At 40.3% G+C, this 23,328-nt stretch overlaps 1 protein-coding gene across 1 annotated transcript in view; it reads left to right on the top strand.

Annotated features, from left to right (window-relative positions):
* The window catches only part of LOC126092703 (dynein beta chain, ciliary-like), an 863,310-nt gene that overhangs the window by 37,208 nt on the left and 802,774 nt on the right, over positions 1-23,328 (top strand).

The following is a 23,328-nucleotide window of genomic DNA, read 5'->3' as shown; positions in this document are numbered from 1 at the left end:
TCTTTGGATACATTCATGATATATTTGTAATATGGGAATGTGGCAACAGGACAGACAGACACTGGATAAGTTCCTGAATCACTTAAGTAACTTCCACCAAAATGTTAACAGCAGAACTAGGAGACAGTCCACGATTCACTTCCACACAACTCTGTTCCGCATGTACATTCTCTGGAATTTCTTTCTCAAGTTAAAACCTATGTACGGTACTCATAATCTATTTTGCCAAGGAATGCTCTCTTTTTCTTTTCCTTCTGCCCTCATCCCTCCCCACTCCCCCACCCCCTCTCTCTCCCTCACCCCTTCCCCCTCACTCCCTGTCCCTTGTTCTCTCTTTCAGCGCAGTCTTCTGACTGGTTTCATGTGGCCAACATCATTATCTCAGGATAATGCTTATGACCATGGTCCTCAGCTGTTTCTTGGTTTCTTGGAAATATTCCAATCCAGTCTTCTTCTGTCTTCTCCCAATTTTTTTTGCATCTATGGCCCCATGTGGTACCATTGAAGCTCTACCTAGATGTCTTAACACATATCCTGTGAACCAATCCTTTCTTATGGATAGTGTTTTCCTCATTCGTTTCCTTGCCTGTTTTTTGGAGAATCTAGTTTATTATCTAATCAGTCCACTTAATTATTATTATCCTCATGCAACACCACACCTCAAGCACTTTGATTTTCTTATCTTCCCATTTTTATACAGTAACTGATTCACTTCAACACAAAACTATGTTCCAGATGTACATTCCCTGAAATTTCTTTCTCAATTTAAATGCCATGTTTGGCAGTAGTAAACTATTTTGCCAAGGAACACTCTCTTTTCCTCTGTCGTCTGCTTCTAATGTCCTCCTTGCTTCACCCATTGTGTGTTATTTTGCTTCTACGGTAGCAGAATTCGTTCACTTTATTATGTAGTCCCTGAAACCGCTCTCTATCCAGATTTTACATCAGCTGAGCAGGCCAGCTAGGAAATAGGTTTCCTTCAGTGGGAAGCTGCTGAACATTTACTCAAGATCTTAGACTTTTTAACACAGTCTTTGTTACAGCAAAAGCTTTCATTCCTTGGTATCCAAAAAAATATATATTGATAAAACTTCAACTCAGTTGCTCTGTACATATGAGGTCTGTTCATAAAATTCCAGAACTTTGTCCACAAATTTTTTCTAACTTGTGTTTTACGTATTGGTAATGGTTTCCTTCAAAATGCTCTCCTCCACAACTGATACATTGTTCCCAAAGCTGTTTTCATTTCCGGAAGTAGCTTTGGTATACCTCTTGCTGGATTGTGTGAAGACCCATACGTGAATTCTCTTGTATCTCATCTATCATTGCAAATCTTTGTCCTTTCAATGGGGTTTTCAACTCTGGAAATAAAAAAAAGTCTGCAGGGGCCAGGTCTAGAGAGTACAGAGGATGAGGCAGCACAGCGATTTTGTTTTTTGTGTAATAGTCATGCACCAACAGGAATATATGTGTGAGTGCATTATCATGATACAAGAGCCATTAATTTTCTCACCACATTTCAGGCATTTCTTTCTCACATTTTCTCACAGGCACGTCCCGATAGCACCATCGATTAACGGTTTGTCCCTGTGGCACGAATTCATGGTGAACTAATCCTTTGGTAGATGTTGTAGGGTGCCCTGAATGAAGGTCATCTTTAACTTCCATCTGGCCATTTTTAAACCATGTGAACCACTTGTAACACCAAGTATGGTTTAAGCACTCATGACCATAGGCTTCCTGAATCATTTGGTGTGTCTCTGTAAAGGTTTTCTTGAGTTTCACACAAAATTCAATGCAGATGCGTTACACCTCTAACTGTGACATCTCGAAATTTGCAAACTGTGTGACACGACATTTTACTCAGTGCAGCACTGAAAAATAACTAACAGACATGCAACAATGGAACTTTTGGCAGCTACACATTAAAGACAGGCATGTACAAGGATGCCAGCTGCGTTTCTCTCCAACACACCATTGGCACAAAATTACAAATGTTGCAGAATTGTTTGAACAGATCTTGTACGTTATTCTCTAAAAGCGAGAACATGCAAGAACAAGCCCAGCAGAAATAATATTGATGTAAAACTGAATGATACAATCAATTGGGAACTATTAACCAGCAGCTTCACTTTAAAAGAGTTTCATTCAACTCCTTGCACATCAAACAATATAAGACATTACAACACTAAAATAAATCTCAGAGTCCTTACCCATAAAATGAAGTTATTAAAGGAAATTCTAAAGTATTCATCAGAAATTTTTATCTTTAACCCTCTACTACACGTGCAATCATTTTACTCAAACACAGGCATGTGGACTGAGAGTCCACATTTCATTTTACACCATGTTAGTGAACAATTTTAATATTATGGTTAGGAAGTATTTGAACCTGAATATTGTAAATAAAGCACTGCATTCATAAACACAATATCTTTGAGAAACAGTAATGTAAATAAACACTGTTAAGTCATAATTTACATTCAGGCCAATAAGATTTACTTCAGTCACCTAAATTAATGTTCATTCTGTTTTTCATTGTTTGTATGAATGCGAACTAACCAACAGCTATTGTCAGAAAAATTGTTCAAAATAATGGTTCTGTACAGCCTTGCTGTCAATTTCAGACAAATCATTCACAGTGGTTGCTATTTTCTCTGCACTCGCTGCACAGGTACACTGTGACGTGTTCCAGGCACCAAAATTTATTGCGCACATTGCGAGAAACTCTTGCTGGTCTCTTTTTGTTCCTATCACAGAAGAAACATCTTCCTTGACAAGTTGCTTGTGGTGCTGTAGGAGAAAATCCAGCTTTTGGGAATCCCAAAATTTCTTTTTGGATAGTCTTTTTTTGGGAATGTTTGAGTTTGAATTGCTCTTGTAGATTACATATCCATTGATTCCAGCAATATTCAGAAGAGGGAAGAAACTATAAAAGGCCATCTTCTGGTAATACTTGTCACAAAGCATGTACTTTTTATCCCATCAACTTTATCCACACCAGATTTGGTACCATATAAAAAGTTATGATTTCTGGCTTTGAATTCTTTGAATCATTGTCAATACTGTCATCATCATGTAAATTAGAGTGTTCAAGAACAAACTTGCTTTTCTTTGACATATATGAAATGACTGTTACATTTTTCCTGAATGCAAAAATGCTGAATCCCAAAGAACGATTATTTGAGGTCATAAATGGGAGAATTTCACATTTATTCTTACGAATTGTTCCTACCATTGTCAGTTTGTCATTTTCCAACAAGTAAGCTGCAAGTGGAATTGATGTCAAACAATTATCACGTGTTATATTTCTACCAGGTTTGAATATGCATCTACATCTGCATTTGCCTCTAAACAGATACTCCACAAGCTACCATACGGTGCATGGCAGAGGGTAGCCTGTACCATTACTGGTCATCCACCCCCACCCCCCCCCCACCCATTCTGCTTGCAAATAGAGTGAGGAAAAAACGACTGTCTGTACAACTGTACAACTCAGTATGAACTTTAATTTCTCATATCTTTGTGGTCCTTATGCATGATGTATGTTGGTGGCTGTAGAATCAGCTTCAGATACCCGTTCTCTAAATTTTCTCATAGTGTTTCTCGAAAAGAGCATTGCCTTCCCTCCAGGGATTCCCATTTGAGTTCCCAAATCATGTCAGTAACGTATGTTGTTCAAACTTACCAGTAACAAATCTAGCAGCCCGCCTGTGAATTGCTGCAATGTCTTACTTCAGTCTGACCTGCTACAGATCCCAGACACTCGAGCAGTACTCAAGAATGGGTCTCACCAGCATCCTGTATGCAGTCTCCTTTACAGATGAACCACTCTTTCCTAGAATTCTCCCAATAGACCAAAGTTGATCATTTGCCTTCCCTACCACAGTTTCCACATGCTCGTTCCACCTCATATAGTGTTGGAATGTTATGCCCAAATATTTAAACAACTTGGCTGTGTCAAGCAGGACATTAGTAATACTGTATCCAAACATTATGGGTTTGTTCTTCCTACTCATTTGCACTGAATTACATTTTTCCACATTCAGTGCTAGCTGCTATACATCAACCTGTTGGAAATTTTGTCTAAGTCATCTTGTATCTTCTTACAGTCATTCAGCTTCGACATCTCACCCTACACCATGGCATCATCAGCAAACAATCACAGATGGCTGCCCACCAAGTTCACCAAATCATTTATGTATATAGAGAACAACAGCAATCCTATCACATTTTCCTGGGGCACTCCTGACAATACCCTTATCTCTGATGAACACTTGCCATCAAGGACAACGTTCTGGATTCTATTCTGTAAGAAGTCTTTGAGCCACTCACATACCAGTGAATTTATTCTTTATGCTTAAACCTTCATTAACAGCCTGCAGTGGTGCACCATGACAAATGATTTCTGGAAGTCTAGAAGTATGGAAACTGCCTGTTGCCCCTTACCCATGGTTCTTTGTACAGCATGTGAGAAAGGGCAAGCTGAGTTCTGCATGAGTGATGCTTTCTAAATCTATGCTGATTCATTGATATAAGCTTCTTAGTCTCAAACTGAGAATGTGTTCAAGGATTCTGCAGCAAACAGAAGTTAGGGATATTGGTCTGTAATTTTGCAGGTTCGTTCTTTTACCTTTCTCATACATTGGAAGCACCTTTGCTCTTTTCCAGTTGCTTGGAACTTTGTGCTGGGTGAGAGATTCATGAGAAATCCAAGCTACATGAAGGCCAGTGCTGTAGAGTATGCTTTGTAAAATCAAACTGGAATTCCATCTGGATCTGGTGATTTATTTGTTCTGAAATCTTCAAATTGTTTCTCTATGCCATGTATGCATATTTGTATGTTGTCCATACAGGAATCTGTCTGATGGTCAAATGGCAGTGTATCTGTATGGTTCTCCTGTGTGAATGATTTTTGAATGTGAAATTCAAAACTTTGGCATTTCACCATTCTTTTGACAATAGCATGCAGTGTGTTGTCACAGAGATGTGGCCTATCCTCCTAAGTGCAAACATTTTTGTGCTATATTTTGCTAGTTTTGATGGAATGTATTTTACAAATCCACATCTGCCTCTGATGAATGCATCCAGCATTTCATCCACTGTAACTAGTTCTGATGAACTGTAATATTTCTTGCAGTTCTCACTGAACTGATCAATCAAGAATCAAACAGCATTAATTTGTCTGTTGCTTTCTGAGGGCTCTGTTTCTGGTGTCATCAAATCTCATACATGTCAGCAAGAAATAAAATCAGTTTATACCCATTGAAAGTCTGAAGTACTGCTCCACAGTACTATTTGCAGTCCAGAGACCTTATAAATTTGTGTGTGATGTTGGTAGAGCACCTACCAAGGAAATAAGTCCTGAATATGTCTTGATTTCTGTAATATTGGCATCTGCAGCATCCATATCTGGAATGTTTAGAATGAATGTTAATTTTGAAAGTATTAGTATAGCAAGTAATTTCTTCTAAAATTTTATCTGTGAAGAAAAGCTGTAAACAAGCAATTGGACACTTAGCATTTTTGCTTCACCTTTGACTCCCAGAAAATGCTTGAAAATATTATGTTGAGATCTTCTTACACTCCTGTTTTGAATTAAAAGTCGATGGCTCCATTGCATATCATATTTCCCCAAATACAAGTCAGATTTGTTGATAGTATCAATTTCGTCCAAGGATTGCTCACTTTCAGAACTGCTATCACTTTCAATCTTCATTAGAGAACTCTTCATCCAACCATTTCAGCGCTGCTCATCATCCACCATCATTTTGAAAATAATAAAGAAACAAAACTTCTTTCAGTAATCAGTATTGGTCAATGAAAATGTTCGTAACAGTACGACACTAAGAAAAATAAGTTTTCTAAACAAAGAAATAAATGAACATCATTTCTAAATGTTATTATTTATGTTTTGTTATTTTACCAGGGAAAAACTGTCTTCCTTGCAATACAGCATCAAAAACTGATGGCATGCACATGGACTGACATTCCACACCTCACCAATTTGCTGCTTCAGACAATAATGACTGTCTCAAATTGTTGCCAGTGATTTGTTAGGGCAGGAGGGTAAATCTTGAATTTCTAATTTATTGTTGATGGGAAGTTAAAACCATGGACTCACATTCTTTGAATGCATGAAACAGAGTGTTAACAAATATCAGTAAGTGACTGTGGAAGGTCAGCTTAAACCACCATTTTAGTAGTAATTTAAAGGAGATAACAAAATGACATAACTTCCAATCTAAGAACAATATCTTCATCTACATCTATACTTTTCAAACAACTGTGAGTTGCATGGCAGAGGATATGTCCCAGTGTACCAGTAATTAAGGTTTCCTCCTGTTCCATTCAAGTATGGAGTGCGGGAAGAATGATTGTTTGAATGCCTCTGTGCATACAGTAATTATTCTAATCTTATCCTCATGATCCCTATGTGAGCAATACATAGGAGGTTGTAGTGAATCCCTATAGTAATCATTTAAAGCTGGTTCTTGAAACTTTGTTTATAGACTTTCTCAGGATAGTTTACATATGTCTTCAAGAGTCTGTTCAGTTCCTTCAGTATTTCTGTGACATTCTCCCACAGATTAAACAAACCTGTGACCATCCATGCTGCTATTCTGTGTATACGCTCAATATCCCTGTGTTAGTCCTTTCTGATACTGGTCCCAAGCACATTAGCAATATTCTAGAACTGGTCGCATGAGTTATTTGTAAGGAATGTCTTTTGTAGACTGACTGCACTTCCCCAGTGTTCTACCAATAAACCGAGGTATACTACCTGCTTTACCCATGATAGAACCTATGTGATTATTCCATTTCATATTCCTACAAAGTGTTACACCCAGGAATCTGCATGAGTTGGCTGATTCCAGTAGTGACTCATTGATATTATTGTCATAAGATCCTACTTTTGTTTTCATTTTGTGAAGCACACAATTTCACCTTTTTAGATCCAGTTGCCAATCTCTGCACCACATAGAAATCTTATCAAGATTTGACTGAACATTTATGCAGCTTCTCTGAGATACTACTTCATTATAGATAACTGCATCATCTGCAAAAAGCCTGATTTTACTGTTAACATTGTCTGCAAGGTCATTAATATACAATATGAACAGCAAGGATCCCAACACACTTCTCTGGGGCACACCCAAAGTTACTTCCACATCTGACGATGACTTACCTTGCAAGATAACAAGCTGTGTCCTTCCCACCAAAAACAGTCCTCAATCCAGTCACAAATTTCACTTGGTATCCCACATGATCGTACCTTCGGTAATAAGCATGGGTGTGGTACTGAATCAGATGCTTTACAGAAATCAAGAAACATTGCATCTGCCTGGACACATGGATCAAAAGCTTCCAGTAAGTCTTGTGAGAAAAGAGCAAGTTGAGTTTCACATGAACAATATTTTTGAAATGCATGCTGTTTGGCATGGAGAAGGTCATTCTGTTCAAGATACCTCATTTATGTTTGAACTCAGAATATTTTCTAAGATTCTACAAGAAATAAATGTCAAGGATATTGGATGATAGTTTTGTGGATCACTTCTACTACCCTTCTTGTAGATGGAGGTGTGATCTGTGCCTTTTTCCAAGAACTGGGCACATTTTTTTGTTCGAGGGATTTATGATAGATATAGTTAAAAGAGGGCCTAACTCAGCGGAAAATTCTGTAGAGAATCTGACATGGATTCCCTAGGGGCCTGAAGCTTTGTTCAGTTTTAATAATTTCACCTGTTTCTCAACACTACTGACACTGATACTTATTTCATTTATCTTTTCAATGGTATGAGGATTAAATTTGGACCAATCTCCTGGGTTTCCCTTTGTAAAGTAACATTTGAGAGTGGAGTTCAGCAATTCAGCTGTTACTTTGCTACCCTCAATTTCAGTTCCTGTCTCTTTCACTTGGGACTGAACAACTCTTTGATGCCACTAACAGCCTTTACATACGACCAGAATTTCTTTGGATTCTGCAAAAGATCACTTGACAGAATTCTGCTATGATAGTCATTGAAGGCATCATGCATTGTTCTCTGGGCAGCCAAACACATTTCACTCAGCATCTCTCTATCTATAGTCCTACTTTTTGTTTTAAACCTATTATTCAGTATTCTTTGTTTCTTTAGAAGTTTCTTTATGGTGACTGTATACCATGAAGGCTCCTTCCCATTATGAACTGTTCTACTGGGTACGTATCTATCTAGTGCGTGCTCAACTATTGTTTTAAACTTGAACCAGAGCTATATTCTCCTGACCTGTGCTGAAAGTTATTTCCTCATTGGGATGTCATACTACTGATTTTAATCTAGTTTTCTCAACATGTATATCTTTCTGCTGTTTAAGCTGTCCTTTGTACTTTGATAGTCATTGTTGCCAAAACTGTGTCATGGTCACTGATGTTTCGATGTGGACATTCTCAAAGACGTCGGCTCTGTTTGTCGCCATTAGATCCACTATATTCCCATCCTGAGTGGGGTTTCTAACTAACTGTTCTAGGTAGTTTTCAGAGCAGGCACTTAGTGAAGTTTCACAGGACGTCTTATCACACCCACCACCAACAAAACTGTAATTTTTCCCAATTAATTGTTGAATGATTAAAATCTCCACTGGTAGTTACAGTGTGATTGGGGAAATTACCTACAAGTGAAGTGAGGTGTTCTCTGAAGTTTCAGTTACATCAGGAGATGTTTGCCCACCCCTGATACTGAGTCTTTCCCAAACAATCTCACATGCAGCTTCAAGTTCTATGTCAGTGGATTTGAGTTTTTTGTCAACTGTGACAAATACGCAACCTTCACTTCCCATTTCCCTATCCTTTTGATGTACATGTAAATTTTCCCCAAAAATCTCACTTCTATCAATTTCAGGTTTCAACCAGCTTTCTGTATCTAGTATTATGTGAGCTTCACTACTTTTCATGAGCACTTCACACTCTGGCACTTTATTGTGAATGCTTTGTCAGTTTATAATTAGGATTTTAATACTCTCACCTGTGTGAGGCATTTCTTTCGATCTTGAACTGATACTTCTGAATTCTGTCATTATCTTGATTGGCTGGAGAGTCGCCTAATCTAAAAAACATTTTGTGTACACCCCATACATAGTCAGATACCTGAATAGCAGCCTCTGATGTGTAGTGCACACCTGTCCTACTTAGGGAAACCCTACAGTCCTCAACCCTATGGCACAAGTCTAGAAAGTCGCAGCATAGTTTGTCACTGAGCCTTTGAAGTCTCTGGTTCAGTCCTCCTACTTGACTCAGAGCCAAAGGTCCATGATCAGTTCATGGGACAATACTGCAAATTGTGAACATCGTTGAAACTCCACAAGCAAGGCTGGTCTTCTCAACGTTCTTTTCCAGTCACTGGAATGACCCAAGAATGACTTTGGAGCCCAGACAATGGGCATCATTTGTTCCAATGTGGGCCACAATCTGCAGCTCAACATGTTGAAGAGGCTATTGTGTTTGCCTCCTGCTGACACCAGGCAAAACAAGCTTCCCAAAAACAGATGAAGTGAGTCCCACTGGCTCAGTTTGTTCCAGTTTCAGTGAAAGACAGCATCTCAATCATGTAGGTTAGGGGCATCGGTACAATGCCCTGAGTCCACCCTGGTCCACGTCCACCCTCTACTGGATGCCTATATCTACCATTGACATGCCACTTGCAGTCAGGTGGATGGATAATGACAGGTCCTTTACTTTCTGCAGAGGAGACAGGATCCACAGGAGAGTATAATACTTGAGGCACCTCTAGTACAGGTATCATAGGTACATGACTCTCGGGAGCTCTTCCAACACACTGATTAGCAGCAGCTGCCAATCATGTGACGGTACTCAGGGCGATTTCCAGCTGCTTACGAACGTCAACCAACTCATCCCATGTTTGAAAACAGCATTCACAGTGGGGCTGCATTTTGGCTAGTGTATTGTATTACAAGTCAGTGAACAAATAACTTTAAATTAAACATACTGATTATCTTTTTAATCTGTTGAGCTAAAAAGGTGGTGATTCCATATAATAATTTAATGTAACAGTTATGAAAAGGATAGTTGCAACTCACCATATAGCAGAGATGCTGAGTTGCAGAGAGACACAACAAAAAGACTGTCACAAAATTAGCTTTTGGCCAACAAGGTCTTTGTTAAAAATAGATGACACACACACACACACACACACACACACACACACAAGACCACAGTCTCTGACAGCTGAAGCTAGATTATGAGCAGCAGCAGTGTGCATGATGGGAGAGGCAACTGTGTGGGAGTAAGGAGGAGGCTGGAGCAGGGAGGGGAAGGGATAGCAGGATAGGGGCAGGGGACGGTGAAAAGCTGCTGTGGACCATGCAGGGACAAGGTGGAGCGACAATAGGAGGGCTAGGTGCAGTCGGAAGGTTAGACGGTGGGCGGAGATAGTGGAGAAAGAGAGAAGTAAGAAGACAGAGTGCGTTGGTGGAATAGAGGGCTGTGTGGTGCTGGAATGGGAACAGGGAAGGGGCTAGATGGGTGAGGTCAATGACTAACGAAGGTTGGGGCCAGGAGAGCTACGGTAAAGTAGGATATATCGGAGGGAGAGTTCCCACGTGCGCAAATCAGTAAAGCTGGTGTTGCTGGGAAGGATCCGTATGGCACAGGCTGTGAAGCAGTCTTTGAAATGAAAAATTTCATGTTGGGTGGTGTGCTCAGCAACAGGGTGGTCCAGTTGTTTCTTGGCCATAGTTTGTTGGTGGCCATTCATACACACAGACAGCTTGTTGGTTGTCACATCCACATAGAATGCAGCACAGTGGTTACAGTGTAGTTAGTAGATCACATGACTGGTTTCACAGGTAGCCCTGCCTTTCATAGGATAGGTGATGTTTTGTAGCCAGACTGGAGTATGTTGTGGTGGGAGGGTGAATTGGATGGGTCTTGCATCTAGGGCTATTACAGGGATATGAGCCATGAGGTAAGGGGAGGGGTTGGGAACGGGGGTTGGGTAGGGATGGATGATAAAGAATGTAGGTTCGGTGGACAGTGGAATACCACTGTGGGAGGGGTGATAACGATAGTGGGCAGGACATTTCTTATTTCAGGACATGACAAGAGGTAGTTGAAACCCTTGGCAGAGAATGTAATTCAGTTGCTCCAGTAATTAGGGGAATGCTCCTCTGTGGCAGGACAGTGAGACTTTGGGAGGTGATGGGTGACTGGAAAGATGAGGCACAGGAGATTTGTTTTAGTACAAGGGCGGGAGAATAATTATAGTCTGTAAAGGCCTCAGTGGGACCTTTGGTATATTTCAAGAGGGAGCGCTCATCACTGAGGGAGCGCTCATCACTGCAGATGTGACAGCCACAGGTGGCTGGGCTGTATGTAAGGTACTTCTTGGTATGAAATGAGTGGCAACTGTTGAAGTGGAGGTATTGCTGGTCATTAGTATGTGTGATATGGACAGAGGTACTGATGTAGCCATCTTTGAGGTGTAGGTCAACGTCTGGGAAAGTGACTTGTTGGGTTGAGTAGGACCAGGTGAACTGAATGGGGGAGAAGCTGTTGAGGTTTTGGATTAAGTGGATAGGGTGTTTTCACCCTTGATCCAGATCACAAAGATGTCATCAGTGAATCTGAACCAGGTGAGGTGTTTAGGATTGTCTGTGCTCAGGAAAGATTTCTCTAGATGGACCACGAATAGGTTGGCATAGATAGGATGGTCCCACTTGGGTGCCCGTAGTCATACCCTGGATTTGTTTGTAAGCAATGCCTTCAAACAGAAGTCATTGTGGGTGAGGATATAGTTGGTCATAGTGACTAGGAAGGAGGCTGTTGCTTTGGAATCCATCAGGGAAGGGAAAGGTTGTTGGGAAAGGTAGTGTCCAATAGCAGTAAAGCCATTTGCATTAGAAATGTTATTGTAAAGGGAGGTGGCATCAATAGTGACGAGCACCATGTTGTAAAGAAAGAGGAACTGTGGAGAGTTGGTGGAGGAAGTGATGGGTATCTTTTATGTAGAAGTGTAGGTTCCGGGTTATAGGATGAAGGTGTTGGTCTATGACAGCAGATATTCTCTCAGTAGGGGCAGAGTAAGTGGCCACAATGTGGCATCCTGGGGTGTTGGGTTTATGGACCTTTGGAAGCATGTAAAAGGTATGAGTGCGAGAAGTGGTAGAGGTGAGGAGACAGATGGACTCCGGGGAGAGGTTCTAGGATCTGCTGGATTTCTGGAATGAGGTCACTGTGGCAGCAGATGCACAAAATGAATTTTCTATTAAGGCAACACAAAACCTGTGAAAAAATTACCAGTTTCCTAAAACATTTTGTTGTTATTAACAGTTGTTAGTAAACTCAAAAACAGAGTTAATTTATGATAAATGCAGATATTATTTGTGGCCACTCCTGGTTAGGGGAAAACAAAATGTAACTCAATATGTTCATTAGAAAATCTAATACAGTAACTAAATCACAAATGTGAATTTGTTACAAATTGCTCATATATTATGCAAAGGACAATGATAGCTTCCAAAAATCCTCAAAAATACATGTTTATTTTCATTGACATACAATGAAATTCAGGGGTGATGTATACTTTGGCTGAACTGTGAACCACAAATGTTGATATGCTATGAATTAAATTATGTAACCAGAACACTTGTAAGGCTAACTTATGAAAATATAGTTTTGTAAGTGTCCAAAAATTCTGAAACTAACCTGTTTCTCAAGTAATTGTACAATCAAATTAGAGAAAGATAGTTTTGAATGAGGATAGGCCTACTGCCCTCAAAAATTTTAAAAGAGCACATATCCTTTCTTCAAGGAGTGCTAGTTCTGCAGGGTTCGCTGGAGAGCTTCTGTGAAGTTTGGAAGGTAGGAGATGAGGTACTGGCAGAAGTAAAGAAGTGAGGATGGGGCATGAGTCTTGCTTGGGTGCTCAGATGGTAGAGCACTTGCCCACAAAAGGCAAAGATCCCAAGTTCGAGTCTTGGTCCGGTACACAGTTTTAATCTGCCAGGAGGTTTCATATCAGCACACACTCTGCTGCAGAGTGAAAAATCTCATTCTGGAAAAATCCCCCAGTTTGTGGCTAAGCCATGTCTCCGCAATATCCTTTCTTCCAGGAGTGATAGTTCTGCAAAGTTTGCAGGAGAGCTTCTGTGAAGTTTGAAAGGTTGGAGATGAGGCGGAATTGAAGCTGTGAGGACAGGGCGTGACTCGTGCTTGGGTAGCTCAGTTGGTAGAGCACTTGCCCGCGAAAGGCAAAGGTCCTGAGTTCTAGTCTTGGTCCGGTACACAGTTTTAATCTGCCAAGAAGTTTGATATCAGCACATACTTCACTGCAGAGTGAAAATCTCATTCTGGAGCATAATTTAGTTTAAGCCTTTAACGATAATAGTACTAGTTTATCACAGCACTCACAAATGTTCAAAATGTCACAATATATCACAATAGAAACAGGTGTTCATATAAGAAAGATTACGCAGAAAAAGTGATACAAACAGTAAAATATGTGAATCTAGAACTTTAAATCAATGCACAATATTTTATAAACTGTTTCACACAAGGGAAAATTCATGAGTCGGCCTTTTATATATAAATAAACATGTAAATTGCCTGGATTTTTCACTTAAATGATTCTGTGCACACTTCTACACTGACATACCGAAGAACAACACTGCAGTGTAAGTTTATCTCGTTCTCAATCCAAATCACTAAAATGTGCAACATTGAGAAATTACTGCTGATTGTTGGCAATTGGTTACAATAACATCAAGTAAAAACAAAGCAGTAGAGTACCCTTGAAAACTTAAGCCCAGAAAATTTGTGTACCACCATACCAGAGCATCCAGCTCAGTTAAACATTACAGAGGCTGAGTGAGAATCTGCACTACCCTATTGGCTGGTCAGGAGCGGGCAACCCTGCTCAGGCCACTTGCAATTACCAAAACAATCCCATGGTTGCAGGAAAGACAAGTGCACAGACTATTATCAGCCTTCTGCAACAAACAGAGAAGTGAAAAACTTAAATAGCATACACTTCAGTATGTGCGCCTAATTAGCAGTTGCAATGTGCACAATCGACAAAACACAGCAATACAGAATGGTTCTTCCACAAATGTCATACTTGGCAACTAAATATGTCAACCCTCCAAAAATAGCTTCTTTCTCAATTTCCATAGGACATAAATTAAAGAATCCAGTGACTGCAGCAAAGGCATTGCATAATGTGTCTAATGAGCCATGATGCCAATACAATCTTCAAAGTTTAAAAGTTCTATCTCACCACAGAAACATCCATCCAACATTGCTTCCAAATGCTTCACAACTCACTGGACATCCACACACTGCAGCTCATCAAAACAAGGGGTCCAATCCGACCTGTGGAGTTCTCTCTCTTGTCATCTGCACCAGTCTCACATGACTGCCACACACAGAATGACTACCAGCACCAGAGTCTTCTGTGCCACCTGGGAGCCTGCTCACCAACCTCCAGTTCTGTCCAATCACTGTCTTTCATCCAGAGCTCTGCTTAAGAGTCTTTTCCTTGCCACAGAGTATGCTCTCACCAGCAACCTACCTGCAATGTCCTTGGAGTTGACTGCACCCAAAACAAAACTGATCAGGATGCATCAGCCTTCTCCCTCCTCAAAGTGAAGCTCTGTGAAGGGGGTGGGGGGGGGGGGGCGTAACAGCCCTGTACCTCTTGATTTTACAAACATCTCAGCAACTCCTCACGCTTCCAATTTTGAGCTGGCTCAAGTGGGTATGGATTTCCTTGTATGTTTGCAGATCTGTAACCAGGAAATTAACTGGTTTTAGGACTTAAACCACCTCATACAGACCGACAAATCTTGGTGACATTTTCCCGCTGCTCTGCCCCAAACATTTTTTACACGCACTTGGTCACCCAACACAATCAACAATGTGCACCATCCTTTATTGTAATCTCAGGCTTCTTGTTGGTGCGCAAGAATGATATTCCTTTTCTTGGCTTCCCATTTAGCCTTCAGAGTACTCAGATTTACGTGCTCTGGCAACATGTCATTGAAAGACCAGAGATTACTTAGTGAAGTATTAACTTCATAAACAGACATCAACCTCACAGGAATGCTTTTGTGGGTTTTGGGGCGCACAGTATTGAAAACGAGGTGTGACCAGTTCAGTGAACAGTCCCACTTCCTCTGGGAATCCAAGTGGGCTGATTTTAATTGCAGTTAATCTGCTCCATGAAGGATTGTTGCACATAATATTGCATAGTTGTAATGTGCCATATTCTGTGCCCAAAGCAACACTTAACAAAATTCATGTGAAGTGAGTGCAGGCATGTTATCACTAACCAGACTTTGTGGTAGCCCGAATATCATAAAAATGGATGAAGAATTGTGGAAACCCATGTTAGTTGTGGTATCCCAACTAGGAATGAGCCAGTTGAACATGATAAAAGCATACACCACAACAAAGATGAACACATTACCATTGTAAGTGCAAGGAACTGGCCCCAAATAATCCATAAACAGTATATCTAAAGTGTGAAACTCAAAAGTGGATTGGAAAAGCACCTTTATGTAAACAAAATTGGGTTTTCCATATTTACAGTCATGGCAGTTATTGGCCAGTTTTAAGATATCAGCTGCCATGCCTATCCATGCACCATGTTCACTTATTTTCTCCCTTGTTTTCCAGACACCCAGGCGACATTCAGACAGAGACTGATGGTGGGGAAGCCCAATAAGATGACTTGACTAGTGTACAGTTGGCCAGTCTTATTTCATAGGCTCTCTTGTGTGTTACTTTCTTTCTCTGAAAAGACATCTGAATACTGATAAAGTACTTCCCATAACTGTTTAATTTGAACTTCAGGCAGACATCTGACATCAAACTCATGCCCCCTCCCTGAACTTGGCAGACATTATCCTTCATCCACCCATCACAAAATTTAAAGTTTTCCCCAGGCCAAAACTTAAAATAAAATTCTCTCTGAGCACAGTCCAAGACACAACAGGTTCACACAAGAAAATTGTACCCAAACAACATGGGCATGATTAAAAGCTTAATAACTTGAAACTTCCTAGGCCTGGTTAACATGTAGTGGACCAGCCCAGCAACATTCCAAGTCTCATTAACAACAGACTGAGAATTCTCCTTAGCTGGCTGTAGCTACAGTAAACCCACATATCTTTTATTAGCTACATACCAATCCTAATCAAACAACGACATGTTGTTGTTGTTGTTGTTGTTGTTGTTGTGGTCTTCAGTCCTGAGAATGGTTTGATGCAGCTCTCCATGCTGCTCTATCCTGTGCAAGCTTCATCATCTCCCAGTACCTACTGCAGCCGACATCCTTCTGAATCTGCTTAGTGTATTCATCTCTTGGTCTCCCTGTACGATTTTTACCCTCCACGCTGCCCTTCAATACTAAATTGGTGATCCCTCGATGTCTCAGAACATGTCCTACCAACCGATCCCTTCTTCTAGTCAAGTTGTGCCACAAACTCCTCTTCTCCCCAATTCTATTCAATACCTCCTCATTAGTTATGTGATCTACCCATCTAATCTTCAGCATACTACCCCCAGAATTGAGTAGAACACACACTGATTCAGTACCTACAAAAGCACAGATGCATGACAACCAAGTGGTGTCAACTGCACACACCTTGCAACAGCCCCATGGTGGTATGTTGGTACACCTTCCTCACTTTTTCTCCCGATGTCATCCATCTATAGTGCACCCCTGGTGTTCAGTAGACTCACATGCAAAATGCAGCTTGCTGCTGCATCTGAAACACCATAGACTCTACCCTGATGCTGTTTAGGTCTATGATTTAACCTAGCACCCATAACACTCCTCTTAGGTACCCTTTCCTCTCTTCATTTTCTTATCACCATAATGCACACTTTCTACCCTCACAACCATGTGTTCTAAGCCGGAAAACAAATGAGGCCTGTCCAAGAACATCATCTATGGTCGATTGTGTGGCTACATATCTTCGATACTAACTACATACCTTCTAGAGTACTAACTATGGAGTCTCTTTTGGCAAGATTAGCCAACCTCACCATATCTATGTAATCCAACAAACTCTTGTTGCTGGCTTGAACTTAATATAACTAAGCATCAGTAAGATCTTTGCACCTGTGTGCACCTAAAGATTCCCATAAAATCTTCTCCCAGGGAAGAGAGATCCATCCCCTTGTACTACTTTGGATATCACCCTATTTTGCTGTCCTTGTGCCAGGAAGAAAATAATCAACATATTAATTCTTCAAGAATTCTCGTAGCTCGTGCCTAGCCTTGCAGTTTAACATTTGAGCACAAAACTTTCTTAATGTGATCAATATCTTTCACAGACAACATGTGTACCCCTGAAGAATTGGAAGCAGTGGATTTGGAAGCTCACTAAATTATTCCCACAAGCACATGAACCTATTTGCAACTGCACCTTCTCCATCATTTAAACTTGCCTTCCCTTCACCTTCCTGTCATTTGAGATGGGAAAGGAGGCTGTGTACTGAAATAATTTCCTGCTGTAAGCCCTGAATATTTGGCAAATATTTAGCCTTGTTACAAATGAGTTGAATATCACTCACACAGTTGACAACATGATCTACCAGAACATGTGGATGTAGCAACTGTGCTTGAGAAGGGGCGGAACATACTAAAGTTTTGACACCCCCTTAAATTACACTGAGCAAGGAAAGTCTTGCGGTGCAGCTTGTCTAACACACGTGCACCACAAATGCTAGCTCAATTCAGCCTCATTGGCATCATCCATTTCACCATGGATTCATGACTCTTATTATAGTGGATCCTTCTTCAAATATTTCAATCCCACTATGGCCCTTGATGTCATAGCAAGGTAGCTGCAAACACACAGAGTAATTTGACAACAGCCTATAATTTTTACCCTTAATCTCTAAATTGACTGCTGTGTACCAAGAAATGCTGTCTTTACAGAGTAACAATGTTCATAGCTACATTTGAAACCACTCTATATCACTCTGTTCAGCAGTTTGGTTAGGAAACAGGATTCCTTCAGTGAAAAGCTGCTGAACAGTCATGCAAGATCTTAGACTTATCAACACAAACTTTAAACAGTAGCAAAAGCTTTCATTCCTTGGTACCCAAAAGATATTCATTGATAAAATGTCAACTCAGTTAATCAGAACTATATTATTCTTTAAAAACCAGAATACACTGGACCAAGTCACAGCAAAAATAACATTAATGTAAAACAGAATGATACAGTCAGACGGAACTATTAACCTACAAATATGTTCAAAAAGAGAACAGTTTTGTTCAACTCCTTGCACATGAAACAATATAAGACATTACAAAACTAAAAAAATTCTAGACGGGTCCTGCAGTAACTATTGAATGTAATGGAATCATCAGTCTATAAGTTTCAACACTTCTATTTCAAAACTATACGACTGAACCATCAGTAAAAAGACATGTAAATGTAATGATAAAATTAAAAGCAAAATCACAGTCTCAAAAAAGGAACCTGTCTAGTTTGATGGTAGAATGCTTGCTTTTGATACTGAGATCATTACTTTTGGAACATATTATCCTGTATTGCAGAAAAAGACAAACTTCATTAAAAAAAATTATGAACTGTTCACTGTGCGTCTGGATAAATCAAAGGAACCAGAGATTGTCGAGAGTTTCAAAGGGAGTATTAGGCATGATTGACCGCTATAGAAGCGGAATCTACATCTACATCTACACACACACTCCTCAAGCCACTGTACAGTACATGATTGAGGGACTTTTACTGTATGGGGTTCTATTACTTCAGAAATCTTTGAGCCACTTGCTATCTAGAACCTGTTTCATATGCTTATACTTTGGTAACAGTCTGCAGTGGGATACCGTGTCAATGCTTTTTGAAAATCTAGAAATGGAATCTGGCTGTTGCTCTTTCTCCGTAGTTGGCAGTGTATCGTGAGTAGCTTTGAGAGATGAAATAGGGAAGGCAGCAGAGAAACAAATATGTAAAAAGACGTGGCTTAGTAGAAATCCTTGGATATTGCAGGAGATATTGAATTTAATTGATGAAAGGAGAAAACATAAAAATGAAGCAGACAAAAGGGAATACAAATGTTTAAAAAATGAGATTGACAGGAAGTCCATAAGCTAAGCAGAAATGGCAAGAGGGCAGATTTAAGTCTATAGAAGCATGTATAACTAGCGGATATATAGGAGGGGATATATAGAGAGGCCATATAAAGGAAATAAATACAAAGACAGTGTTATAGAAAGGGAATAAGAAGGAGAAAAATATGTGAAGGGAGATATAATACTGTGAGATAAATTAGACAGAGCTGTGAAAGACCTAAGGTGAAACAAGTCCCCTGGAATGGAAAATATTCCCTTATAACTGATGACATTCTAGGTCAGGGCCATCCAGGGTACTGTTCTATGGAGTAGCATGACTCTGCTCTTTGCTCCGGCTCATTTGAAATTGTTTGGTCACAAATAAATCAATACTCTGGTGAGCAATAAGGGACATGCATACTAAAGGAACCGTAAAAAAGAATCACAGTTCTAATTCAACATGTTGAAGACACTTATTGCAATAGCCTTAATGCTAAATAGAGTTTTGAATTCAAGAAAACATTGCCAGTAAATAAAGGACAAAATTAATATAAATACGTACTAAATATGAAAGTTAATGGATGATCAAAACTGGAAGGCAAAACTAGGAAACTAAATAACAAAGAAAATATACAAAATTAATTAACCTCAGTTTTCTGCTGCTGCTGTGTACGTTTATGCTTTTCTTTGCATAAGAGCTTGAATGTTGGGAATCATAGATTCAGCACAGCTCAGATCTCAGAGCACATTTCAGATGATCTGATATTGAGCACCTTTGTAATGCTTTACACAGTTTCATTATGGAAAAGAATTGCTCACAATTATACGTTGACCTGAACAGACTAATCATCCATGCAGCATGTCTATGAAGTACCAGGTAACAGTTTTGTGACAAATGTTTGCAAAAGTCACTTAAAGTCTCTTTTCTCTGATATCTACACACATCAAAAAAAATTTGCGTCACCCTGGTTCCCAGAACTCCTGATGTGCGCCATTGACTGTGGATATTGTATCACAGACACACTCCCTTTGACTGTTCAGATATGTCGCTTAACCTGCCCAAAGATGTAAACAATCATGCATGAGCAGCACCTATTAAACAGAGGGTGTCTGACAGCTGATCAGTTCCAGTCATTCCACCAGGAAGGAGGTACACGGCTCATGTATGTAGTTCAACCATGCCTAGACGGTCATTACTGCAGTTTGATCGTGTCTGCATTGTTACTTTATGCCAGGAAGGTCTTTCAACAAGGGAAATGTCCAGGTGTCTTGGAGTAAACCAAAGTGATGTTTGGACATGGAGGAGGTACAGAGAGACAGGAACTGTCGATGACATGCCTTGCTCACACCACCCAAGGGCTACTATTGCAGTGGATGACCACTACCTATGGATTATGGCTCGGAGGAACCCTGACAGCAATGCCACAAAGTTGAATAATGCCTCTCATGCAGCCACAGGACATCGTGTTATGACTCAAACTGTAAAGGGTGCATGATGTGCAACTTCACTCCCGATGTTCATGATGAGGTCCATCTTTGCAACCACAACACCATGCAGCGTGGTACAGATGGGCCCAACAACATGCTGAATGGACTGTTCCAGATTGGCATCACATTCTCTTCACCGGTGAGTGTCGCATATGCCTTCAACCAGACATTCAACCAGACAATCATCGGAGACGTGTTTGGAGGCAACTCGGTCCGGCTGAACACCTTAGACACCCTGTCCAGCGAGTGCAGCAAGATGGAGGTTCCCTGCTGTTTTGGGGTGGCATTATGTGTGGCTGTCGTATGCCGCTAGTGGTCAAGGAAGGCACCTTAACAACTGTATGATATGTGAATGCCATCCTCCAATCAATAGTGCAACTATATCGGCAGCATACTGGTGAGGCATTCATATTCATGGACGTCAATTCACACCCCCATTGTGCACATCTTGTGAAACTTCCTTCAAGATAATGACATTGCTCGACTGGTGTACCAGCATGTTCTCCAGACATGAACTCTATCGAACATGCCTGGTATAGATTGAAAAGGGTTGTTTATGGATGACGTGACCCACCAAGCACTCGGAGGGATCTATGCTGAATCGCTGTTGAAGAGTAGGACAATCTGGACCAAAAGTGCCTTGATGAACTTGTGGATAGTATGCCACGATGAATACAGGCATGCATCAATTCAAGAGGACATGCTATCGGGTATTAGTGATACTGGTGCGTACAGCAATCTGGACCATCAGCTCTCAGTCTCGATGCATGACAGTACAACTTGCAATGTGTGGTTTTCATGAACAATTAAAAGGGCAGAAATGATGTTTATGTTGATCTTTATATCAATTTTCTGTACAGGTTCTGGAACTCTTGGAACTGCCATGATGCAGAACGTTTTTTGATGTGTGTATCTTTCAATTCTGAATTTCACTGAAGATATGTGATTTGTGTTTGGAGAGGGTGGCTTACGGAATAGATGTCCACAGAGAATGGGGTGTCAAAAATTCCAAAATCTGTTTCCAAATGTGAAATATCAGTCAGTCTTCTTTCAAATTCAGTACACAGTTTTCTTAAAAAATCTGTATGCATTCCAAAACCTGCAGCAATCCCAACATTTGTTAATACTGCCAGTTTCGAAAAGTAGGAGACGTTTCTAGACTGCTGCTGCCTTTCCCAGAGCATCAGTTTCATCTTCACTACCTTTATTTTGTCACAGAAATGGACAATGAGAATATCCTTCCCTTGAAGGGAAACATAATAAGTCATGAAGATGCCCTGTCACATCAGTTAAAAAGGCTAAGTCACAAATACATCTATCATTCAATAGTTAAGGATCACTTTCTCCCCTTGTTTCCATGAATCTTGTTGCAGTTCCTTGAAGCGCTCCAGAACTTTAGCACGACTGAGCCAGTGAACCTCACAGTGATAAGGTAAATTTCCGTATTCATAATCAACATGGTCAAGAAATGCTTCGAACAAGCGATGATTGAATCCTTTTGCTCAAGTAGAATTAGTGACTTTCACAATGAATCTCATTATATTATTCAGTCGTACGCTTTTTGAACACAAATGTTGTTGATGACTCAGACAATGTATAACCATGAGATCATGATTCTTCATTTATCTCTGGACAGACTACTAAGCCACTGATGTCACCAGTCATAGCTGGAGCACCATCTTTTGCTATGTAACTCAGTAATTCTCATGGGAGACCAAAGTTCCCCGTAACCGGTTGGGGTGCATCAAACATGTCTCGGACCTGATGTTGTGTCCTTCAATGGTATGAGATCTAACATCTTGTAAGCTTCCAGTATTTTGTTTACTGTTGTAATGAAAATTAGCAGCTGTGCCGTGTCTGACAAGTCAAGAGAGTCACCCAAAGACAAAGAAAATGCAACACTGTCTTTAATATTCATTGTCAGCTGAGCTTCCAAGTCTTCTGCTAACTGTTCAATCGGCGCATTATGGTGGCTCAAGAATGTGACACGGACTTACGTAAGCTGCAGAACCACTTGTGGACGTAGCTCTTCTGCCCCGCAGTGATGAGACATTCTTCAGTAAATTCACATTCAGCAAATGGCTCCAAGTGCACAGCTACTTGATGAGAAATCCTGTAACCAATTCTCACAAACAAAACTCTTCCAATATGATCAATGTCTTGCAAATAATATGAAATATTTTTATCAGATAATATCAGTAGCATAAGCTCTCAAAACTGACATTTTTAATTGTTAAAATGAAGCATGTTTGTCTTACTCCTTCCATTGCCATCAAATTACAAACAAAATTTATTATTAAGTGGTAGCTTACTTCATTTGAAAGCTGGCTTTCAGTTTCAGGATTATTGCCTTATATTTATCATCAACATATTTGGTGTACTCTGTCACATGGTTTACTGATAATGACATCTTAAATTGAATTTCTTTATATGCTTTAATACTTTGTGACACACTAAACATACATGACTGTCATGGTCAGTAAAAAGGTTTAGCTCCTCCCATACAGCATTGAACCAAGGTGATGCTGAGGGCATGCTGTTAGAGCTGTGTGTTGCTTCTGTTGTTTCTAAATACACTGGTGGCTGGGACTGGGGGCTGATATGACCCGCCGCTTTCCATAGTACTCAGCTGTTGCTCTATTTACTTCACGTGGCTGCGCACTCCTGATTAGCTTTGCTGAATGGGCCTGTTGTAGATAGAGCCAGCCATGACAAAAGTATTCCACATAGAGTGCAATGAGGCAGGGGAAATTCA

Source organism: Schistocerca cancellata, chromosome 7, assembly GCF_023864275.1.
Source record: "Schistocerca cancellata isolate TAMUIC-IGC-003103 chromosome 7, iqSchCanc2.1, whole genome shotgun sequence".
Classification (NCBI taxonomy): Eukaryota; Metazoa; Arthropoda; class Insecta; order Orthoptera; family Acrididae; genus Schistocerca; species Schistocerca cancellata.
The sequence above is the reverse complement of the archived record's forward strand: the minus strand, read 5'-3'. Positions and strand labels throughout refer to the sequence as shown.